Consider the following 25,338-nt stretch of genomic DNA (forward strand, 5'->3'; position numbering starts at 1 on the left):
CAATAAACGCGGTCCCACTGTGTGATCTGTCTCCCCACCTGCCCCGCACGGGCCCCAGCTGGGACAAATAATTGAAAATACTGCTTCAATGAGGCAGATGTTACCCAACAGTGGTGCAGCTTGATCAGGAGTAAATTAAATGTCTGGCTTTTCATTTAGAGGCAGAGGAGGCGATCAGTCCAAAGAGCAGAATGTTGACTTTGTGGCATACTTAAGAAGCCACCTCGATGCCCGAGACTGGAATCTTCCAAGGCCCTGTGCCTATAGCACAGCACTTAACCACCAAAGGGAAACAAAGAGACAACTAACCAGGCCTTGGTGCCTGAATCTAATTAGTACCACCCCCCCACCCCAAAAAGGGTCATATGGATTTTATTAGTGGCTTTTGTGCCATGCGAGAAGAGAGAAGGATGCACTGCAGCTAGAAATTGGAGAAGGTCCCCCTCCTCCCTCCCCAACACATCACAAAATCTGTAGGAGGTGCGTCTCCAGCCAAGGAGCGTGGTTACCTTGTTAAGAACCACAGGAGAGCAAAGGCAAGAAGCATCTGGAATCAGAGCCAACAGTCAGAAGCAAGCAATTTGACACAGCACATGGATGCCCGAGGCCATCTTCTCACTTGGAGAACATGACATCCGCCAAGCAGCTGGGTGGGTGGGTGGGGGGAATGGAGAACAGGCCCGCAGCAATGATATCTGCAGGCTTAGATGAAAACTGATACATTTGTTTTATATGCATAGCTCCCTCGCTAGGGTAGTGCGGGAGCCAAAAGCCAACGTGCCTGTTTGAAGTAGTTTAAAAAGTTGAATGCCTCTACCCATCTGTCTTGCAGGCACATCGTTTACGTTTTAGATACTCTAGGGCTTTTTTTTTTTTGTTGTTTAAAAAAATTGTAGCTACAGAGTAGTACTTTTCTGTGACATGTACATCCCAGCATACATTTATAACCTTGTGAAAACAACAGATATTTCCAATGCACTTCCCAATTAGAAGAATCCAAATTAAATACCATCATTTGTATTCTATTGTAATTGGGCACAGATGTCTTATCAGATTATTTGGGACACTAAACAGGACGGTGTGGATAATTGTTTTACTAGCCATATGCCTGCCTGACATGCCAAGGTATTTTTGGGTCAAATTAGCACCAAGCATGATATGTACAACATACAAATCCAATTCCTACTGAAACGTGGAGATCCTGTATGCAGCTTGGCGCAGAACAAGCCAAGTGACGGCGGTGTTGGGTGCCGGGAACTGTAGTTCATCAAAATTTGGAAGGATAGATTCTGTATCATTGTACAAGCAGTCCTCACCTTACTGGCGATTCAAAATTACAACGGACCCCAAAATAGCTACTTATAACCTGGATTTAAAGTTCCAACCCTCTGTGATAACATAACCACATTTTGGGTGCTTGGCAACTAGGCTGCATTCATAGCCTTTTGCGATGCCAACTGATTTCCAGCAAAAAAAAATTCCCGCAGAGAACAAATGGTTCACTTAATGACCACAAGTTCACTGAATGACCATAGCATTTGCTTTATGACCACCACACTTGCTTGACAACTGCTGCGGAAAGGTTGTCATATTGTGAGCAGACGTAGAGTGACCCACTTACCCACTGTCACGACTTACAATTGAAATTATAGGCTCCATTTCAGTAGTACCCTGTTTCCCCAAAAATAAGACCTCCCTGGATAATAAGCCCTCCCCAAAAATATTGCAACACAGTAGCAGCCATGAGGTGACCACGCTCACCACCTCCTGCAGCCCAAAAATAATAAGAACTCCCCAAAAATAAGGCCAAGTGCTTATTTTGAGGGTCAAAAGAAAATAAGACCCTGTTTTATTTTCGGGGAAACACGGTGAATTGAGAACTACCTTCGCTATTCAATATATTACACATAATCTGGATTCCCAGGAAGATATCTAGAAAAAGAGACTTGGAAACATGGAAAGTCCTACTACAATGCAGAACAATGCAGAAATCTACTGCAATCCCCCTTTTAATGTGTCTGGAGTTCCTGCTGTCAATGATAACCATATTTTGCGTGACCCGTCAAAAGCGTGTTCCACAAAAGCACGGTCGATGAAATCGCGTATGTGACGTCATCACAACGCGACGAAAAAGATCGAAAAATTGAAATAAAATTAAATTACAGCAAGCCGATTCACATAAAGGTAAGGGTTAGGTTAAGGGGTTAGGGTTAGGGTTAGGGTTAGGTTAAGGGTTAGGGTTAGGGTTAGAGCGTTAGCGTTACGTTTAGCGTTAGGTTAAGGGTTAGCGTTAGGTTTTAGTTTTCGTTACGTTAAGGGTTAGGTTAGGGTTAGGTTTAGGGTTAGGTTAAGGGTTAGGTTTAGGGTTAGGTTTAGGGTTAGGTTTGGGGGGTTAGGGGAAGGTTTTAGCTTTATTTTTACATTTTTCGATCTTTTTCGATCTTTTTTTGTCGCACTGTGATGATGTCACATACGCGCTTTCGTCGACCGCGATTTTGTCGTCCGCGGTTTTGTGGTAGAACCATATTTTGAACCACTATTTCAGTTCGCTTTAGGATTTAAAAAGCGAATAGCCCAGTTGCTCCAAATAGAAGTCCCCAGTTTCTGAAGAATATTGTATTTTTAGAGTTGATAGGAGACTATTCAAGAAGAGAAGGACTAGCAGCTATAAATAATCTTTTAGCAAAATAAAAAGACAAAAAGTTGGAAGTCAGGATACACAATTAAATCTCTCCTGGATCTTTTTGATGTACCAGATCTTTATCCATGCAGGTTTTCCATTAATATGAGGTTTCAGACTAGAATCATCTGGATGCCAGTCACCAAGTTTGTTTATTCTCCTTTTTAATGGTACCATTAAGTAGATTGTTTCATCCTCCTGCAATCTCTCCCAAGCTGCTGTCCTCCAGATGGAAGAAAGCCCAAATACCAGGAGTGATACTAACACTTGCTGAAGAGCTGGCATTTGTGATCCTACCATTTCTTGGGCACAATAGATTTGGAAAGGCAGAACTGGAAGAAAAACGTAAACAAAACCTAGAAGAAGAAAATATATAAATCTATCCCATGGAAATCAACACGACTCAAAAATGTTTATTCCAGGAAAAGGCCCAAACACAGCAAGGTAGCATATCCCAAAATAAGGTGGCCTAGATATATTCAGAGAAATGAACTAAGCCGGTTGTTCCAGACCAAATTTACTGCTAATTGCCAGGACTGACCTGAAATTTTTGACTTAAAAAAAAAAAATATGCAAGACAGAGAAAAATATCCTCTTTCAGTTGTCTCTTTCAAAAACGAGGTTGTACTGTTATAGAGACTAACTTGATTTTGTATTTAATAACGGCAGCAAGACTGTTGGTGGCACAATACTACTATTCAAGAATGGACATTAAAATAGCAATAGCAATAGCAGTTAGACTTATATACCGCTTCAGAGGGCTTTCAGCCCTCTCTAAGCGGTTTACAGAGTCAGCATATTGCCCCCAAAAATCCGGGTCCTCATTTTACCCACCTCGGAAGGATGGAAGGCTGGGTCAACCTTGAGCCGGTGAGATTTGAACAGCCGAACTGCAGAACTGCAGTCAGCTGAAGTAGCCTGCAGTGCTGCATTTAACCACTGCGCCACCTCGGCTCTAGTCACAAAAGTCACAAACGTAGCAGAGGTGGCTAAAATATCAGCATATCTCAAGGACCACTCAAGTGAGAGATATAAACTGGAGTGGAGAAGATGGATTGACTATATTCAAAATAAATACAAGACTAAGAAATTCCAGGTAGTTTATGACTGAAGAAGCAAGGAATGATATAATCTGTTTAGAGTTAGCCTAACAAAAGAGGAGTTAAAGCTCAAATGAAAGATGGTACTAACTTTTTAAAAAAAGTTTATTTTAGAACATCTTTGTTAAAGATTTATACCCTGTATTTGTTCTGGGAAGTTGGGGGGGGAGGTTGGGGTGGGGTTGGGCTCGGGAGGGGAGGGGAGGGGAGAGGAGTTAAATATTTGTAAAAGTCTTTTTTTTTTCAAATATTTTCAATTAGAAAAAAACAACGAGGTCATCAATCTGCCAATCAAAATATCTTCAACTCAACCAAAACACACTCAACAGAATAACAAAATTAGTATCTCCTTAAGAGCCTTATGGCAGCCCTTGTTTCTCTACCAAGGCTCAAAGAGAAAATATCTACTGCAAACCCCACATAGGCGTCAGGGAAGGCATCCGCCCAATAAACTCCCGAGGTGGCGCAGTGGTTAGAGTGCAGTACTGCAGGCCACATCAGCTGACTGTTAGCTGCAGTTCGGCGGTTCAAATCTCACCGGCTCAAGGTTGACTCAGCCTTCCATCCTTCCGAGGTGGGTAAAATGAGGACCCAGACTGTGGGGGCAATATGCTGACTCTGTAAAACCGCTTAGAGAGGGCTGAAAGCCCTATGAAGCGGTATATAAGTCTAACTGCTATTGCTATTGCTATTATGTATTTATAAATGGATATATACCATACAAAGAGGCACACGTAGGCACATATTGAAGCACACCCACTTAGTAAAAGTTGATGGACTTTTAGGTGATACTTTTAAAAGTGTTTTAGGGACAGAGCAGCTCCTTTTAAAGCACTAGTAGTTTAAAAAAAAAAGTTCACAGGCTTCTGTGTTTGTTTGAAGAATGATTTTTCCAGCAGATACATCCTTTAAACAGAAGTTGTTTTTGTGCTGTAAGCAAAAAATAAAAAATCAGTAGGGACATCAAAAGTCAAATGAAGCTGCTGTGAAAGGTGCTTAAATCACCTCATAAAAACTGTCAAGTTTTTCTTTTCTTTTGCTAAGCAGGCTTTGCCATTGCTTCATCTTTATTGCTTCGTGGTTTTTTATCTGCAAAGCAGGTGTTCTGCTTCTGTCTGGAAAGACCGAATTTCTACCCCCACCGTAATATGAAGGGATTGGAAGAAGGAAGGGAAACCAAAGATGAGGCAAACCTTTAGACTTTCTTTGAAAATATCAAATGTCCACTTAACTTCCATGCCAATTTAAAAATGGCCTCTCGCTTCTGAGAATCTCCTGTGGCGATGCTACCTCAGAATCTTCACAGCAGCAGGAACATTGGTATAGTTATTTGAAAGCACAAAGTGCCCCAAAATAGCTTGTTCTCCAAAAATTTCTTTAGGTTGCTTACATAGAATCTTTCCTCTACGACAAAAGGATAACAATGACTTTATTACAAAGTATGTTCCCTCTATATGCATACTTTTCAATAAACCGTTTGGTGCCTTAGTTTTGGGTTAGCATGATGTGTGAATCCACCATACCAACTCAGCATTCCGAACAAATCTCTTTCTTTTTAAATTAAAAACAAAATCCATATTCCCCTTCCCCAATGATCTTCCACGGAAGAAAATCGGGAAGGATTGTATCACTCAAAGAGTTAATTACTATTCCTCTCTGCAATCTGGAAGGCAAGAAAAGAGGGATACAACTTCCAACTTGTGACCAAACCCTTGTAATGTTCTTCCCAGTGGTGAAATTCAATTTTTTTTTACTACCGGTTCTGTGGGCGTGGCTTGGTGGGCATAGCCGCGGAAGGATACTACAAAATCTCCATTCCCACCCCACTCTGGGATCAGCCAGAAGTGGTATTTGCCGGTTCTCCGAACTACTTAAAATTTCCGCTACCGGTTCTCTAGTCTAGAACCTGCTGAATTTCACCTCTAGTTCTTCCCCCAATTCACTCTCCCTACACAAAATCTTCCTTCCTCCTGACTCAAGGTCACACCTAGTTGGGGGTGACAAACTACAGATAGTCCTTGATTACCTGTTGTTAGTTGCAAAGTTGTGTCTGACCCATCACGACCCCATGGACAACGTTTCTCCAGGACTTCCTGTCCTCTACCATCCACCAGAGTCCATTGAAGGTGACACCTACTGCTTCAGTGACTCCAGCCAGCCACCTCATCAGAGGTGGGTTCCTACCAGTTCGCATCTATTCGGTAGAACCGGTTCATCAAATCTACCGAACCGGTTAGAAGAGGTTCCACCAGTGGACCCGGAAAGCAGGCCACACCTACAGAAGAGGTTCCAAAAATTTTTGAAACCCACCACTGGTCCTTGGATATGATTATTCTACACTGTCATGCTCATATTTATAAAACTCAGTGCCTCCGTGAAAGGTAAGGATGACTACTGCGTTTGTGGTGCAATCAGAACATTGCCTGTGTTGAAGTTGTTTTAACGCAAACCAAAGATGCCTTTTAAAAAACAAGTTTACATCATATTCTTATGCAGGCCAGTGCTGTGTGTGAGGTAATTTAAGGTGGTTCTGACAAGTGTCGTCAGCATTTCATATCCGGTCACATGGGTGGCAAGCCACTCCCATCAGGTCACATGGGTGGCAAGCCACTCCCATCAGGTCACATGGGCAGCAAGCCACTCCCATAAAGGAAGCCACACCCACAGAGTAGGTTTGAACAATTTTTGAAACCCACCACTGCACCTCATCCTCTGTTCTCCCCTTCTTCTTTTGCTCTCAAACATTCCCAATTTTAGGGTCTTCTTCAGTGAGCCTTTTGGTACTTTTGTCCATGAGGTTTCATGGGAAAGATACTGGAGTGGGTTGCCATTTCCTTCTCCAGTCTATAAGTCCTCGACTTATAACCATTTATTGAGTAATCATTCAAAGTTACAAGGGCACTGAAAAAAGGTGACATGACCATTTTTCTCACTTATGATTGTTGCAGTGTCCCCATGGCCATATGATCGAAATTCAGATGCTTGGCCACTATTTCATATTTATGATGGTCGCAGTATCCTGGGGTCAAATGTGATCACATTTTGTGACCTTCTAACAAACAAAATCAATGGGGAAACCGGATTCACTTAACAACTGCATTGCTAACTTAACAACTGCAGTGATTCACTTTCTCAACTGTGGCAAGGAAGAGGATAAAATGAGGCAATTCAATTCAATTAGTTTTTACTGCCGTCACAGACCAGCATTACAAATAAAAAGCATTCGAAACAAGGAGAGTAAATGTGAAGAGCCTACATTTTAGTTCTATGAGTTTGGTTTTATGTAAAGAAACAAATCCTGAGACAAATAGATGTTGCCCACAAATCTCCAGCACATAAAAACACTCAAGACCAGAAGCCTTAAAGACCAGAAATCAAAATTTGAACAAAAGGTCATTTCACCCCCCACACCGTTTTTCCTTCTTTTCTGGGCTGGCAAGATTTTTTTCTCCTTTTGGCAACTTGATCTCTCCCTTCAAACTGAAGCCAATCTTTCCCCGTTGCCAAAATTAAAAGAAATGTCATTCTGTTTAATTTCCCACCACCGCCACCAAGAAAAAAACTGAAAGGGTAATGCTAAATGACTCCCATTACTTAGAAAATGACTTAATTTCCCCTTTTAGATATCACTGGTTTCCTAGGTTTGACTAGCTCCAACATGGACAAAACCTTTATCTTCCTATTCTCTCCATGGTTCACGGAGACGGAGATGGAATCAGAGGGAGGGGGACCCTCTCTAATGGCAATCGTGTGACTTCCTTCCTTGAAGAGGGTGTACTTTATTTGGGGAGGGCTGGGGAGGGGTCACCCTAACTGGAAAGTACAAAGGAGAAACAAAGCCACCACTCTTCACCAAAGGAGAGACAATCCCTCCTAAAGCAAGGAAGCCAGGCTGATTACAAGCCTGAGATAAAAGTCCCTCCTAAACAGAACTTCCTTGCCAAAAATGTTTGCTTGCAAATGGAGGGAGAAGAGAGGCGGCTGGCATGTTTACTTGAGGGACGGATTGTTATTTCTCAGGCGGCCTTTCACCACCAACATTCCAGACCCACAAGTTTGACAGGCATGAAGCCCGCTGGGTGCTAAAATTATCCCATAAATACAGGGTTCTCCCTGTTTCTTCAAAGGAGCACCCAAACTCCCACTTCAAGGAAATCCAGGCAGGGAGCCTGTCAGGAATCTGCAGCCTCACCCAGCTTGAGATGGGGAGTTCATTTTGGCCTACCGGGCGGCAGAGAAAACGAGACTTCTCAAGAGGTCCACACAGATCATTAATGTGTGGTTAAGGCACCAGGCTAGAATGCAAGAGCCCATGTGTTCAAGTCCTGCCTTATCCAGGAAACCCACCTGGCAGGCTTGGATTAATCACTCGGTGACTGTGAGTTCTAGTTCCGCCTTTAGGCATGGAAAATGCCTGGGTGAATTTGCAGCAATCACCAGAGGACTGTGAATTCTAGTCCCACCCCAGGGACTGGGTGACTTTGGGTGACTTTGGGCCAGAGGTGGGTTCCTACCAGTTTGCACCTATTCGGTAGAACCGGTTCGTCAAATCTACTGAACCGGTTAGAAGATTTTCCACCAGTGGACCCGGAAAGCAGGCCACACCTACAGAAGAGGTTGCATAGTTTTTTGAAACCCACCACTGTCACACACACACACACACACACACACACACACACACACACACACACACAGACTGACACACAGAGAAAGAGGGGGGGAGGAAGGAAGGAAGAAAGAAAGAAAGAAAGAAAGAAAGAAAGAAAGAAAAAAGAAAGAAAGAAAAAGAGTGAGAGAGAGATGAAAGAAAAAAGAAAAAAGGGACAGAGAGACAAAAGGAAGGAAAGAGAGAGAGAGAGAGAGAGAAAGAAAGAAAGAAAGAAAGAAAGAAAGAAAGAAAGAAAGAAAGAAAGAAAGAAAAAGAGTGAGAGAGAGATGAAAGAAAAAAGAAAAAAGGGACAGAGAGAAAAGAGGAAGGAGAGAGAGAGAGAGAGAGAGAGAGAGAGAGAACACATGGCCGGCAAGCCACTCCCACAAAGGAGGCCACACCCACAGAGTAGGTTCCAAAAATTTCTGAAACCCACCACTGCTTTGGGCCAATCACCAGGACCTTGTGAGTCCTTAGGCAGCATGAAAGCCGGCTGGGTGACCTTGGGCAAATCACCAGGAGATTGTGCGTTCTAGTCTCACTTCAGGTGTGAAAGCTGGCTGGGTGACTTTGGGCCACTGGAACCAGTTACTAACTCTCCGCCCAGTTGTTGTTGCGGGGAAAATAGGAGGAAGACGTATGCTGGATATGTTCCCCACCTTGAGTTATTTGTAAAAATTATAAAGGCAGGATACAAATAAAGAAATGACATTAGATGAAAGCCCCTTCCCATCAATTCAGCTTCTGGTATAACTTCTGGTATTGAGAACTAGGAAACCATCGCTTGGCAAGAAATACGTTGCTGGTTTATTTATCCCGCAGTTGCCCCTTTTCCAAATTATATAAATGCATCCTGTCTGGGTAATGGACTGAGTAGTGACACAAAAATCAATAAATAATTCCAGTTTAGAGGTGGCTGACTGATGTTTCAAGATGCTGCCCATGCTGTGGTCTGGCTCTCGACGGAGCTGTCAGTCAGTTTTCAGAGCCCTGGACATATTTCTGACTCCAGAACACTTCTAAGAGTGATACTCTCAAGGCCAGCCTCCTCTATGGAAGTATTTGTTGCCCAAAAGATTTGGGGATAGCAGAGACTGAAGCAATAATTAGAAGCCAAATTCTGTTCTTGTGTTAAGGAAGTCTTTCTTGGCTCTCCTCCTGGAAATAAAGGGATTATGCAGGGACCAGTTCTGGGCATCCATTTAAGAAGGATGTAGAGGACCAAGGGACTGGTAATGAAATCCTATGAGGAGAAATTGAGGGATATGCTCAGTCTTAACAAAAGAAGGCTTGTGGGGAAGTAAGATCATTCTTCAAATATCTGATGGGATATCTCTCTCTCTCTCTCCCTTTCTCTCTCTCTCTCCCTCCCTCCCTCCCTCTCTCTCTCTCTCTCTCTCTCTCACACACACACACACAAACACAAAGCTCTTTTATGTTGCCCTAAATTGCAGGATGAGAGTCACTTTGATGTGGTGTTTAATGTACCAGCTAGAAACTGGGAGACTGGGAGTTCTAGTCCTGCTTCAGGCACAAAGCCCGCTGGGTCGTTTGGTCTCAGCTGGATGTCAGATCATACACGACTTATTTAACAGCTGCCTTGCTTAACAATGGAAATCCTGGTTCCGATTAGGGTCATAAGACGAGGACAGCCTGTAAGATCAATTTGACACTCGAACCGATTGTTGAAAGAGACGTTGAACTCTGCTTCGGTGGGTGTGTTCAGGTAGGGGTTGGAAATAATCGTTTGGATGTTAACTGAGATTCTGGCACTGAATCATTAACCGTTGGGTTAAACTCAATGGTCCCTTCCAATTCTGCAATTCTTTGATTCTATGAAGTAGAAAAGCAACAAGGCATAGGACAGGAGACACCAACGTAGTTCTGACAATTGCTACTTCCTTCTGGAGGTTTTAGTGAGGCTGGCTTCAACATGGCTGGAAAGTTGCCAAGAAACCATGAGTGGAGAAGAGACTCTCCCCATCAATGCCAATCCCATGAAGGAGGGCCCTTTTGAAGGCCAGTTCTTGTATTCGCATTGATAGAAAAGTGTACAGGGTAAGGCCGTAGAAATAGAGGGCTGGAGCCAGATAATTGCACCACCTGAGGGACTCTATAACTGTGATGGTGAGCCTATGGTACGTGTGCCAGAGGAGGCATCCAGCGCCCTCTCTGTGGGTACGTGAGCCGTCACCCGGGTTTACCTCCACTGCGCATGGACACACGCCTCCTGCCAGCCAGTTGGTCTTCAGGTCTCTGCCATACATGCACAGGGGGTGGGGGGCATGCACACATGCACAGGGGGGCCCGGGGCACATGCAGGGAGGTGTGCATGCATGGTGGCTTTTCTGGAATACTCCTCTTAATTTTCCACATTTAAAACCTAGGTAAACGTTTCCCTGTCCAGTCGTGCCCAACTCTAGAACATGGTGTTCATCTCCATGTTTTGGCTGAACGGGCCAGCATTGTCCATAGAGAATTTCACATGGTTACATGGCCAGCATGCCGAAGGCGCAAGGAACACTGATACCTTCCCACCAAAGTGGTACCTATTTATCTACTTGCAATTGCATTCTTTCAAACTGCTTGGCGTGCAGGAATTGGGGCAAGTAAATGGGAGCTCACCCCGTTGTGTGGAGCTTGGGTCTCGAGCCCAGGATGTCAGGCCACCATCTGACAAGTTCAGCATCTTTAACCGCTGAGCCATTGCACCCATATTCAAACTTTGGGGGACGGAGGAGGAAATAAACCTTGAGGATGGTAAGAATTATTCTAGTCCTAAACCTCTCCACCCATGGAAAGCTGTACAGTTGCAGCAGTACAGTTTTTGAGCATATTGCTACAAATTTGGTTGCCCTGCCCACTTCCCCTGGACCTAAAAATATCCGTGGCCTTTTCCAACTGCCACTTAGCGGCATTTCAACTAAGCATTACTTTCCAATCTGTGCCAGCAAACCCCTTTGGCAAAGTCTAAATATGGTTCCATTCGTTACCATCCTCGTAAGATGCTACCTGCAACTTCTGCCTCCTTTCTAATGGAGGGTGCTTGGCAGAGGTGAGTTCCTACCAGTTTGCACCAGTTCGGTAGAACCGGTTCGTCAAATCTACTGAACCGGTTAGAAGAGGTTCCACCAGAAAGCAGGCCACACCTACAGAAGAGGTTCCAAAATTTTTTGAAACCCACCACTCACACACACTCACACAGACTCACACAGAGAGAGAAAGAGAAAGAAAGGAAGAAAGGAAGAAAGGAAGAAAGGAAGAAAGGAAGAAAAAAAGAAAAAAAGAAAAAAAGAAAAAAAGAAAAAAAGAAAAAAAGAAAAAAAGAAAAAAGAAAAAAAGAAAAAAAGAAAAAAAGAGAAAAAGAAAAAAAGAGAAAAAGAAAAAAAGAAAAAAAAGAAAAAAAGAAAAAAAGAAAAAAAGAAAAAAAGAAAAAAAGAAAAAAAGAAAGAAAAAGAAAAAAAGGAAAAAGTGACAGAGAGACAAAAGGAAGGAAAGAGAGAGAGAGAGAGAGAAAGAAAGAAAGAAAGAAAGAAAGAAAGAAAGAAAGAAAGAAAGAAAGAAAGAAAGAAGGAAAGAAAAAAAACATGGCCGGCAAGCCACTCCCACTAGGTCACATGTCTGGCAAGCCACACCCACAAAGGAGGCCACACCCACAGAGTAGGTTCGAAATTTTTTTGAAACCCACCACTGGTCCTTGGGCCATTTACCTGGGGCCGAATCCATCCTTTAATGGGAAAGTAGCAAAAATCCATTTGTGCCAGAACGAGGAGGAGGAGGCAAAATTCGGGCTGCTTACTAATTGCTACCAGCCGAATTCTTCTCCTTCCCTATTCTGCAGTGCACAAAAAAAAAAAAAAGAAACGGGACGGGACGGGACGGGAAGCAGAAGGAGATGAACCCTTTTAGCCATGCCCAATAATCCGCTTCTACCGCCAACAAAAGGCCATTCTGTTCCCTTCCCTCAATTCCACCTTTGAGATGCTGCTCGCTCAAGCCCTTCTTCCTCTCTTGATTTAAAGGCCTGCTCTCCCCCCACTGGGAGCTCCTCTTTGACCTCGCCCCCTTTAAATCCCTCATGCGGACACAACGTGATGCCTCCGAGTCTTTCATTAAAAGCAACAGCTAAGATGCAGCTAAAAGATAGGGAGGCTCCGAGCACGGGAGCAGCTTTGGATTAGCAGCACGCTCGGCTGTTAGGCGTTTAAGCCAAGAAAAGGAATGGAAGGTTTTTCAGCCTCTTCCCATTTTTTTTTTTAAAGGAGGCAGCTCAGCTGCTCCTTGGGCATCTCCATGAAAACGCTGGGATTCAATACGATGCACAGGCAGTCCTCGGCTTGCCACCATTTGTGTAGCGACTGAAGGTACAACAGCACTGAAAAATGAGTGGCAACCAGTTTTCACACTTGCGACCTTTCACGGCATCCTCAGGGCCACACCATTAAAATTTGGGTGTTTGGTATTTCTGACAGCTGTGGCATCTTTTGCCTTTACTTTAACAGTGCCCACTATTCTTAAGGTTTCTTTTTTCCACAGGATAACAATAATGAGGAAGATGAAGAGCCAAGGTGGCGCAGTGGTTAAAAGCAGCACTGCAGGCTACTGCTAGATCAGCAGGTCAGCGGTTCAAATCTCACCGGCTCAGGGTTGACTCAGCCTTCCATCCTTCCGAGGTGGGTAAAATGAGGACCCAGATTGTTGGGGGCAATATGCTGACTCTCTGTAAACCGCTTAGAGAGACCTGAAAGGCCTATGAAGCGGTATATAAGTCTACTGCTATTGCTATTGCTATATTGAATTACATGCATTAGTAAAGAAATCAAAAGAGGCAGCATCGTTTCCGGCCCTTTTGAAATGAGGACAGAGGAAAACTATAGTCTGAACCCTAAAAGAGACTTATTAGTAAAAACCAGTCTCCTTTTTAAAAGTAGTTAAACATCTAATTAAATAAAATTCCACCATTAAGCACCTTACCCACTGCTCATCCCTGAAATCGCTGGGCCAGTCCCTCTCCCCTCTCTTAGCTAATGTACCCCAAGAAATACTGAAGATAGCCACCAACGATGGCCTGTGTCGTGTGTGATCTTTCCATCTCTTCTCTTTAGCTTAAAAGCCCCCTTGCCATTTCTTGAAGCAGAAATGAAAGCAAAGGGGAACCAGAAAAACTCCCAGATGCGTGGAAGCTGAAAAACAGACCCACGTAATTTTTGCCACGTGCAGCCATTCGCGAGTTGAATCAGCGCAGTAACCAAGAAGGTTTCTGCCATAATTCTATAGGATTCTATAGACCATGCTGGCTGGGGAATTCTGGGAAGTTGAAGCCGAGGTGGCACAGTGGTTAGGGTGCAGTACTGCAGGCCACTTCAGCTGACTGTTATCTGCAGTTTAGCAGTTCTAATCTCACCGGCTCAAGGTTGACTCAGCCTTCCATCCTTCCGAGGTGGGTGAAATGAGGACCCAGACTGTGGGGGCGATATGCTGACTCTGTAAACCGCTTAGAGAGGGCTGAAAGCCCTATGAAGCGGTATAGAAGTCTAACTGCTATTGCTAAGTCCACAAGTCCTCAAGTCTTAAGATTCCCAAAGTTGGACGTCCCTGCTCTAGACATTCATGCACACATAACAGATCAGCAAGCTGGCTGATCTGCCCCTCGGGGTGCAAAATGAGCTGCTGAATTGCTCAGCATCCCCTTGAAATATGCTAAAGAGTGAGGCTATTTTCCTGTGCAGCCTGCTGCTAAGATGTAATAGTCTAAGCTGGGATGGTGGAGCGTTTGCAAAGTCATTGCACAACTAAGGAAACTTTATGCAAATAGTTATGTATCAAGAGGGATAAGCAACCCAATTTCCATAGATTTCCAATGCGCCTTTCGTGGCAGTGGATCCTAAAGCTTTGCCTTCTCCACTATAACAGATCAGATTAGGGTTTGAAGAGCCGAGGTGGCGCAGTGGTTAAATGCAGCACTGCAGGTTACTTCAGCTGACTGCAGTTCAGCAGTTCGGCTGTTCAAATCTCACCGGCTCAGGGTTGACTCAGCCTTCCATCCTTCCGAGGTGGGTAAAATGAGGACCTGGATTGTTGGGGGCAATATGCTGACTCTGTAAACCGCTTAGAGAGGGCTGAAAGCCCCATGAAGCAGTATATAAGTCTAACTGCTATTGCTACCATGAGGTCATAGAGATGGATGCGGCTGTAATTATTAGGAGTGGTTTTTTTTTAATGTTTTTATGTACGTTTGTTAAATCTTTCCAAAACTGCACCCACTCCGTTATGCTCTGACCCAGATAACTTGCATCTCTGTTTTTCAGCAGAATTTCAATCAAATTTCAGAGCACCATGTTAGAAGATTTAGAAGGTTCTGGGGAACCACTAAAGGAGAAGAAAAGTGGATTGCCCGGATTGTTGTTGGGGGCAATATGCTGATTCTGTAAACCGCTTAGAGAGGGCTGAAAGCCCTATGAAGCGGTATATAAGTCTAACTGCTATTGCTATTGCTATTGCTATATTCAATCATTGGACACTGCCAAGCATAGCGAGGAAAGAGCTATTTTGAATTATGCAGGCCCTTTTGCTCAGAGCCATTTTTCCATCCTGGAAAGTCTATTAGAGAAAGCATCGAAAATGCTATTTGGATAGGATCACTGGCATTGTTAGGGGGACAAATAGGGATGAGTAGATTGTTCAAGGCCAGGAACAGATCATTCCCCCAAAATTTCAGAGTTCCGGATCATAACTTCCAGAGCATGCTGATCTAATCATTCAGGTAGAGGTGAAACAGGAAACAGACTGACCACCTTCAGAATGGTCATATCATCATGGTCCAGAGCAGGGGTGATCAAACTCAAGGCTCGTGGGCTGGATTCAGCCCACAAGGTGCTTAAATCTGCCCCACGGGTCTGGCCTGGAAATAGCAAAGGATTGGCCCGCAGTGCCTCTGGCAGCCCAAACAAGGCACCGTGGGGGGAGTAGTCACAATCCCCCACGCCCTATTTTTAGCCTGGACGGTGTCCTGCACCACTCTACCAACCAAAAGGTGGTGCGGGGTGGCTCACGTAGCCCCCATGCTCTATTTTGGCCAGCTAGGTGCTGCAGGAGATGTCCATCCTGTCTCCCATCTCTCCTCCTCCCCCCCGCCCTGCCCATAGAGGAGAACTACAATGCTGATCCAGCCCTCGAAGAAATCCAGTTTGACACCCCTGGTCCAGAGGAACAGTGAAATGTTTTTGGAGCATGCTAAGAATACATCGTCTATTGGTTAACAAAGACACTGGGCTTGTTGATTGAAAGGTTGGCAGTTTGAGACCCAGGCACCACAGGATGGGGTGAGCTCCCATCCTGCCCAGCTCCTGCCAACCTAGCAGTTAGAGAAAGCATGCAAATGTGAGTGAAGAAATAGGTACCACTTTGGTGGGATGGCAGCAGCATTCCAGACAGTCATGATGGCCACAAGACCCAGAAGCATCTTCGGACAACGCTGGCTCCCTTGGCTAGCAAAGAGAGACGAACAGCGCCCCCTAGAGTGGGACATGACTGGACAGGGGAAACCTTTACATTTTTTTTAAAAAAAGAATGTACAATGCTGCTGAATGGAGGCTGATATGACATTTATTATGTTTTGTGATTTGCTCTACCTATTCTGACAGCTGTTTTATGACTAGGCAACTTGTCCAGACTGTGGGAAAAATTGTGGGATAGGGACAATTCCATAAAGAGAAAACAGACATTTCCAAGTGTGTGTGTGTGTGTGTGTGTGTGTGTGTGTGTGTGTGTGTAGGGGGGGGGGGAAGCAACCATCAGTTGGTGTTTTAAGAAGCAGGATTGTCCCTGAAAATAACAGCCACACAGTTTTGCCATATGACTTTCTGTAAGTAACTCACTTCCTTGGTTATATAGTATGAAATACGAAAGAAAGATCACTTAAGGTATAAAACAGCTGTATAGTAACTTTGAATGTACAACCACAGTTAGTATCTGAAACCTCATGTTAAAGCATGGTTTGATTAAGCACGTTTATGGAATAAACCACAACTAGATTTGCAAAAAAGAGGCTTTGCAAAATTCATGAACATTTGACCTAAGTCCAACATGCAAATCTAGCCTCTTAGCTCTCTGCATCCTCTCTCTGCCAATCTAAAGGACTGTTTCATCCAAGGTGAAGCAAGTTGACCTTTTAGAATATAAAACATAGAATAATAGGGTTGGAAGGGACTTTGGAGACATCTAGTCCAACCCCTTGCCCATGGAATGACATCCTATGTCATTCCAGACTTTCTTTCGGCTTGATGGGATGGTACACATCATCATAGAAAGAAAAACGGAATAATAGAGTTGGAGGAGACTCTGGAAATCCTCCAATCCAACTGCCTGCCCGAGCAGAAAACTCTATCCCATTTCAGACAAATGGATGTCCACTGTGAATAAGAACATTTATTCAGAGAGTCTCTGGTGGCTTTTCAGAGTTCCAACATTAGAACATTCTAAAAGGAGTCCCTGCCTTTGGAAAACCTGCGCATCTAATTACATTAGCCAGTGGTGGGTTTCAAAAATTGTTCGAACCTACTCTGTGGGTGTGGCCTCCTTTGTGGGAGTGGCTTGCCGCCCATGTGACCGGATATGAAGATGCCGACGACACTTGTCAGAACCACCTTAAATTACCTCACACACAGCACTGGCATGCATAAGAATATGATGTAAACTTGTTTTTTTTAAAGGCATCTTTGGTTTGCGTTAAAACAACTTCAACACACGCAATGTTCTGATTGCACCACAAACGCAGTAGTCATCCTTACCTTTCACAGAGGCACTGAGTTTTATAAATATGAGCATGATAGTGTAGAATAATCATATCCAAGGACCAGGGATGGGTTTCAAAAAAGTTTGGAACCTCTTCTGTAGGTGTGGCCTGCTTTCCGGGTCCACTGGTGGAACCTCTTCTAATCGGTTCGGTAGATTTGACAAACCGGTTCTACCGAATAGGTGCGAACTGGTAGGAACCCACCTCTGACATTACCCATCCGAAAAGAGTTTCGCGATCATAGCTTTATTTTGACCATAACATCTTGTCAACCCCAATGATAGTCACAAAGTAGCTTAAGATTCTTCTAGCACAGAAACACACACACACAAACACACACACACACACATGGTAGCATTATATGAAGTTCAGCTCAGAAGGCGCTTGTAAATATTAGTGACTCCAAGTGCTTAGTAGAGCTAGGATCTCATTTCCCTTGCTTGTGGCCTTTGGCCTTGTCTTAAAGGAAGGCCATCATTCTTCTTGTGTCACTTTCTTGTGTCACCTGAGGACTTTTCACAAGGTTTGTTTGTTGATCTTTGTCTCTATAAAACCATTAGCAAGACAATGGGCTGAGGGCATCTTGGACAGCCTTGCAGGAGATGGACTCTGAGGTCAGGGTAGATAAAGAACCAACCTGGATTTTACCCCCCTCCCTAAGGCACCCACACAGATTGAAAGAGATGGCCAGGAATGCAGTTGAACAGGTCGCCAGAAAGAGTTAATCAGAGGCATTGAACGGACCTATGAATTGAGGATTGGTTCTTGCCTTACATTTGTTAGAAAACGTCCAGAATAAAAAGAAGAACCTTGACTTGCTGGCATAGAACTGGGCATGTCATACAAAATGTCTATTGGACCACTTTTGGCAAGCAGAACCAATGCTAGAGTAAGAACCACACAACTGATTAAAGCACACAATAGCAATAGCAGTTAGACTTATATACCTCTTCATAGTGCTTTGCAGCCCTCCCTAAGCAGTTTACAGAGTCAGCATATTGCTCCCAATAATCTGAATCCTCATTTTACCAACCTCAGAATGATGGAAGGCTAAGTCAACCTTGAACTGGTTCAGATCGAACTCCTGGCAGTGAGCAGTCAATTAGCCTGCAGTACTGAATTCCAACCACCATGCCACCCCACAGATCTTTTAATACACACACACACACACATACACCATTGCTGACAATGCTGATTCTCATTGCATTTTTGTTCTAAATCATTTCCAGGACTAAATTACATATTCTCCAACTTTTACATAAAATTAGAATCTGGGCAGTGGGGTGACCTCCAGGAAAACTAAAAGGGACAGACAAGGGGAAGGGTTTTGTCTACACAAGGAATTGCCAAGTGTAGAACTGGCTGGCAACTTAACGAGGTTCAAAACAGAATTGGACAAACTGATGGACGCTATTAACCATGATGGCTTTAATGCCAGGGGTTGACAGCATAGAAGCGATGGGCAGCAGGGTACCAATGGTACTTTTACATGGTTTTGAGTCTGTTTCTCAATATCCTCAGTAGGAGAATCTATGGTCCTGAGGTCTTGCATGCCTTTTTTTTTGTAGAGGCATCTTGTTGAATGTTATAAATTGGTTCATAACTAGCACCTTTTTGTTAACACTAAAGATAAGCGATGATGTTTTATGATATAGTTTTGCAATGATGTTTTATGATATACATATGACATAGGTCTCTTCAAGGAGATGCCAGGGACTGAATCTGGGTCCCGTCCCATGTAACACAAGCATGCTAATATTGCTTCCTCCCTACTTGTGTTCTTCTGCCCTCCAAGCCCTCTGAAGCATTCCAAAAATGCTTCTTTACGACACCCTGCAATCTCCAAGAAATTGTCTTGAGCTACATAGAATGAACGATTGCAGGAATTGGGAATGTCTAGTTTAATGAGAAGAAGGACTAGGGGTGACATGATAGCAGTGTTCCAATATCTCAGGGGCTGCCACAAAGAAGAGGGAGTCAAACTATTCTCCAAAGAACCTGAAGAAACAATAGATACAAACTAAGCAAGGAGAGAAGCAACTTAGAATTAAAGAGAAATTTCCTGACAGTTAGAACAATTAACTAGCACCTTTTTGTTAACACTAAAGATAAGCAATGATGTTTTATGATATAGTTTTGCAATCATGTTTTATGATATACATATGACATGGGTCCCTTCAAGGAGATTCCAGGGACTGAATCTGGATCCTGTCCCATGCAACACAAGCATGCTAATATTGCTTCCTCCCTACTTCTCTTCTTCTGCGCTCCAAGCCCTCTGAAGCATTCCAACAATCTTCAGCAAGAAACTCCTTTAGCCAAATTATATAGGCTGCCTCCTTATATAGGCTACATCTAAGATATGTTTCCAGAGAAGAATGGCAGATTGAAGATAGCTTCACTAAAAGCCTATCCGAGAAATATGTCAAAGACCAAAGAGCTGGCAAAACCTCCATGGGCAAAGGGGAGGAACAGGAATCACCCACAAGTGCTCCGGACACTTGTATCTCATGAAATGACTGCAAGACATTGGTTAGAGTTGCAATCCTATTATTGTGGGGCTGTTGCAATGCTAGTAAGTGAGACAATGGATCATAAGTCACTTTTATTCAGCACTATCAAAACTTTGATCATTACGCAAATGGTTATAAGTTGATAGTTAACTATATGTCTTTTTCCCCCTATTCTATTCTTTATATGCCTTTCCTGTTTTTTTCCCCTTTGCAGGTTTTTATTTTTCTTTTAGTTTGTAAAATATAATCTTTAATGAATTCACTTGGGGGGAAAAAGGCTTACATCTAAGATATAACATTGGATGCTTCTTCTGGATGTTTGACACCGTCAGACCAGTGGTGGGATTCAAATAATTTAACTGGTTCTCTGCCCTAATGACCAGCTGGGTAGGCGTGGCTCAGTGGTCATGTGACTGGGTGGGCATGGCCAACTCAATGTCACTCAGGTCGATGGGCACTTTGCCTTAGCTGTTACAATGTAATAAGAGTTAATCGGAGAGGTAGTTCCTGTAAGCAGGGCAATAAAGATTAGGCTAGAAATACTAGAATGTTTCCTTCCTGCCTCTCTTACAGGATTAGCCCTGTAAAGTGGGGAAAAAAACAAAATGAGATTTCTTCCAACAACCGGTCCCCTGAACTGCTTAGAAAGTTAAGAACCAGTTCTCCCAGATAGGTGCGAACTGGCTGAATCCCACCACTGCCTCAGACAATGCAAATTGCAAACACAAAGGAATTCTGGGAGTCATAGTCCAAAACATCTGGAGAGGCACAAACAAAATCATAAAGTCTTCACTGGAAAGAAACACCTTAGTTAGAGCCAACCTCAACGCAACCAAGTATGAGCATCACGACAGGAAAAGAGTCAACCTGCTTTCCCATCATCCCAAATCCACCCAGATCAGGATGGTCACTGAAGAAGTACTGAGTTTATATCCAGTTTCCTTTTTTTCCTCTCATTTGACTTCTTGCTTATCTCATATTGCTAAGCAAACAGGCTCCCAATCCCCGCAAAGATGAGATTAGTTCTCTTTTCTTCCTAGCTTGGGCCTTCTTACTTTTAATCAATGCAGAATGGTGCAGCCTGTAAGGGAGGCAGCATTGGAAGGAAACGGGAGCAAAAGAAGAGAACAAAGGAGAGATGATCAGCAGAACAGAAAACCTGTCCCCTCTCACATCTCCAGCCAGATGTTTTATTAGCACATAAGTGAAAAGAAAACTACTTTGAAAAGGATAGAGAGCCGGTTCTCCCAGATTACGTTCTTCCTTCCATATACAACACAGCAGTAAGAAGGACTGCAAAATGAAATTTTTGTAGCCAGGGGCTGTACTGATTCCCCCCCTCCCCCCAAAGAATCAATTTTTGGAGTGGCTGAGAGGTAGCATAATCATGATAGCATCGTGGTATTATCTCCAGAGGGGGCTGGTGAAATTTTCAGCCCTTTATCCTCGTCTTTTTTTTAGAGTTAATGCATTTTATCTCTTTTTGCTAAAAATGACAGAAAATCATGCTGGTAGGATGCGGCTCTTTGCCACTCAATTTCAGAGACATTATCTTGAGGAGGGGAGGGGGGGGACACAAGCCATGGAAAAGGAGGATGTATCTGAGCCACAAGTTGCTCCATCTTGGGGTAAGCTCGTTTTTTAGAAAAAGAAAAGCCGTGCTTCTTTACGACACCCTGCAATCTCCAAGAAATTGTCTTGAGCTGCATATAATGAACGATTGCAAGGAACTGGGTATGTCTAGTTTAATGAGGAGAAGGACTAGGGGTGACATGATAGCAGTGTTCCAATATCTCAGGGGCTGCCACAAAGAAGAGGGAGTCATTCTCCAAAGAACCTGAAGAAACAATAGATAAAAACTAATCAAGGAGAGAAGCAACCTAGAATTAAGGAGAAATTTCCTGACAGTTCGAACAATTAATCAGTGGAACAACTTGCCTCCAGAAGTTGTAAATGCTCCAACCCTGGAAGTTTTTAAGAAGAGATTGGACAAGCATTTGTCTGAAATGGCACAAGGTTTCCTGTCTGAGCAGGGGGTTGGACTAGAAGACCTCCAAGATCCCTTCCAACTCTATTATTCTGAGCTTTCGGTTCCTTATTTTCAGACCAGTTCAGTTTCAACAAGGAAGGAAAGATGCTGGGGCTGAATCTTAGTAACTCATCACAGTAAAGGTCCAAGCAGGGACGTGCAGTCACTAGAGGCAAGGGAGGCGGAGCCTCACCACTCTCCTCAGGAAAAGAAAAGAAATTTAAATTTTTTTTTTAAATAATTAAAGCCAAGATAGTTGCTACCAGATTCCAGGTCACAGTGGCTTGGTGTCTGCTTAGTGTTAACCAAAGCAGGAGGCGAGAGAACTCGGGGCCTCCTTTCCATAAGGAATTTTTCGCCTTCTAAAAGTTAATAAAGAGTTAAAAGGCAAAAAAGTTCAGATGGAAAAGAGGCACTAATTCTCCCGCCTCCTGATCTGGAAGCAGCGAATCATGTCTTCTTGAGCACGTTTACGTTGGGCGGGTTATTTTGGAGGGCGCGCTTCAGAGGAGAGAGGAGTGGGGGAGAAGGAGGAGGCTCGCTCTTCACCCCTCCCCAACCTTCCCAGGGCCCAGATTCCCTTCGCTGCAAGCCTTGCTGTCTCTTGCATCCCAAAGGTGGGTGGGTGTGGGAGCTTTGGTGGCCCCAATTCTTCTCTGGGGGGCAGGGGGTGTCTCCTGGGGCTGCTGGCTAGATAGACTCCCAAGGAGCGACTCCTTCCCTCCTAGTCCCCCTGTGGGTGGCTGGAAATGTCCGCGCATTTCAGCCAGCCACAAAACGCTTAGCCGGGGGTTTCCTTACAAGAGCCAGGCAGGAGAAGCCCTCACTTCTTTCTTGTGGAGACGGGCACTTTGCATCGCGGGAGCTGCCAAGCGCCTTTACTGCAGACCTGGGCGCTTGGCGGCTCCCACGATGCAAAGTGCCCCGCCGCCCACCCGCTGACCCGGCCTGCGGCCGCTGCTTCTCCAAGCTCCGCCGCTGGAAGTCTTGGATCGCCTCTGGGGGAAGGCTGAGTGAGAAGCAGAGCGAAGCTTCTCCGTGGCCTCCCGGCGCTGCGCAGAGGCTCTTGCAGGAGCGCGTGCCAGCAGCCAGTGGCCTTGTCTCGCAGCAGGGGCCGCTCCGGGCCGCTGGAACGCGCTCCTGCAAGAGCCTCTGCACAGCACTGGGAGGCCATGGAGAAGCTTTGCTCCGCTTACCCAGCTGGTCATTAGGGCAGAGAACCGGTTGTTCAATTATTTGAATCCCACCACTGGTAGAGAAGGACAATGCTATACTGCAAGCAAAGCAGTAACTTACACAATACTATAATTAGATTATCATGATTTAATCTTGGGTCTACTGTTGGGCTGTACTAAAGTTTAAAACAGCAGTCACCAACTGGTCTGCAAGAAAATTTTGTGGTCCACAGAGAAATTATTTGCATTTTTTATATTACACTAAATCAGGAGTCCTCAAACTACGGTTCCTGGGACGGATACGTGCAATGAACGTTTGTGTTGCTGCAGAGAGTTTCTGCCTTCGGGGTCTTTTTTGTGCGGGTTGGAGTGGGGCAGAAATTCCGACTTGGGCTCTGCTTTGGCCTCCTGGTGCAGAGCTTTGGGGGAAGGCTGGAGGGAACTGCCGCTGGCGGTGAAGAACCAAAGGACCTTATTCCAGTGGGACAGCATCATGGCCTGGAACTGGCCGACCATCTCAGCCTGCTGAGCCTCCAGCTGCTGGTAGCTAGCCTTGCACTTCCACAGGTTTTCCATCTCCTTGGAAAGCCTATGCTCATAGCCCTCAGTGAGGTGATTCTGCTGATAGGTTTAGGTTTATAGGTTTAGGTTTGAGCCTCCTTCTCAATCAGATCCAATTTTAACTGAACTGTTTTGTCAACTCTTTCTCGTGGTGGCTGCTTAGCTCCAACAACTGCTTCCTGTTGGGGCCGTAAGGAGCCCAGGCGGGCAGGCGAGGAGTGCCTGGGAGGGGCAAGTAGAGGCTGACGAAGTTCTCCTTGATGTGAGTGACCACACCCACCCAGTCACATGACCACCTAGCCACACCCACCCAACCGGTCATTAGGCAGATCATATTAGTGGTTCATGGTATTGGACCTGGGTACTTGAGAGACCGCCTGCTCCCAATTACCTCCAATAGACCGATTAGATCCCACAGATTAGGCCTCCTCCGAATTCCATCCACTGGCCAATGCCGACTGGCGACCACCCGGAGGAGGGCCTTCTCTGTGGCTGCTCCGGCCCTCTGGAACGAGCTCCTCGTGGAGATTCGGACCCTCACCACCCTCCAGGCTTTCCGCAAAGCCCTTAAAACCTGGCTGTTCCGACAGGCCTGGAGCTGATGAGTTCCTGTCCCCGCTCGAATGGTGTGCCTGTTGAGTTGTTTTTAAAATTGTGGTATTGTTTGTCTATGTCTTTTTTTCCCTATTTGTATCCCCTATCCGCCCCCCCTGACTTGGGTTGTGAGCCGCCCTGAGTCCCTTCTGGGAAAGGGGCGGCATAGAAATATAATAAATTCAATTCAATTCAATTAAAATTATGATTTTAGTGGTCCCTGAGGTGCAAAAGGTTGGTGACCTCTGGTTGAAAAAGTCTAGAGTAGTCGGTGAATTCTTAAGCTATATATTATTGCTGAAACTGCAACAACAGTAAACCCGATCACTACAGCCAATTCCATGTCAGACCAGAAATAAATATTTAACATCCACAAGATGGGTTCATATGGCTTTGAAACACAAAAAGATACTGCCAAGCTCAGCTTCAAGGTTTGCAAATGAGATAGCTAGAAAGATACTTTCAATTTTTTATATTTATATTTATATCTATATCTAACAACTCCCCCAGAGAGCTGAATGGTTCAGTGAAGATTAAGCAGCTACGGAATGTTGAGTGACGCTTCTGGGAGGAAACATAAAAGAAAAGGAGAGAAGAGAATGAAGTTTCCTAGAGAAGGATATTGAGCAAATGCCAAAAAATTTGAAGAGCAATTCTCCTGCTGTGTGAGGTTACGGGGAAAGATTTTATAGATTTTCTTGTATTTGGGCACACGAGTAAATTTGGACAAATATATTTTTCAAAGCCTAAAACTCTTCAGCTTAACACACACACAAACACACCCATTTCCCAAAATCTTTATTGTAACATTCAGATATATAACGTAGTTTCCTTCTAATGAAAAAAAGTTTGATTGCAGAAAATATGACTTAAGCAACAGAGTGGTCAACGCCTGGAATGCTCTACCTGACTCCAATAGTACATCATCATATCCTCACAGTTTCAACTTTAAACTGTCTATCGTGGACCTCACCCCATTCCTAAGATGTCCATAAACGGGGTGTGCATAAATGCGCCAGTGTGCCTACCGTCCCTGTCCTATTGTCCCCATTTATTTGTATTCAATTCCTTTGTTCATATCCATGTTCATACTTACACCTGCTATCTTGTACATGTTTGACAAACTAAATAAATAAATAGAAATGGGAAATTGCAAAGCTAAAATTAAGCAGCCTACTAAATACGTCTGAAGATTGCCACAAGATTATTCACCTCAAAATCCAGATCTGGTGCACACAACGTGT

At 44.2% G+C, this 25,338-nt stretch overlaps 1 protein-coding gene across 1 annotated transcript in view; it reads right to left on the reverse strand.

The window, feature by feature from the left end:
• Positions 1-25,338, reverse strand: part of ROBO3 (roundabout guidance receptor 3) — a 233,956-nt gene that overhangs the window by 162,439 nt on the left and 46,179 nt on the right. The window lies entirely within an intron of this gene.

Source organism: Thamnophis sirtalis, unplaced genomic scaffold, assembly GCF_051295495.1.
Source record: "Thamnophis sirtalis isolate CommonGarterSnake01/CBP01778 unplaced genomic scaffold, rThaSir2_p1.2 scaffold_2, whole genome shotgun sequence".
Classification (NCBI taxonomy): Eukaryota; Metazoa; Chordata; class Lepidosauria; order Squamata; family Natricidae; genus Thamnophis; species Thamnophis sirtalis.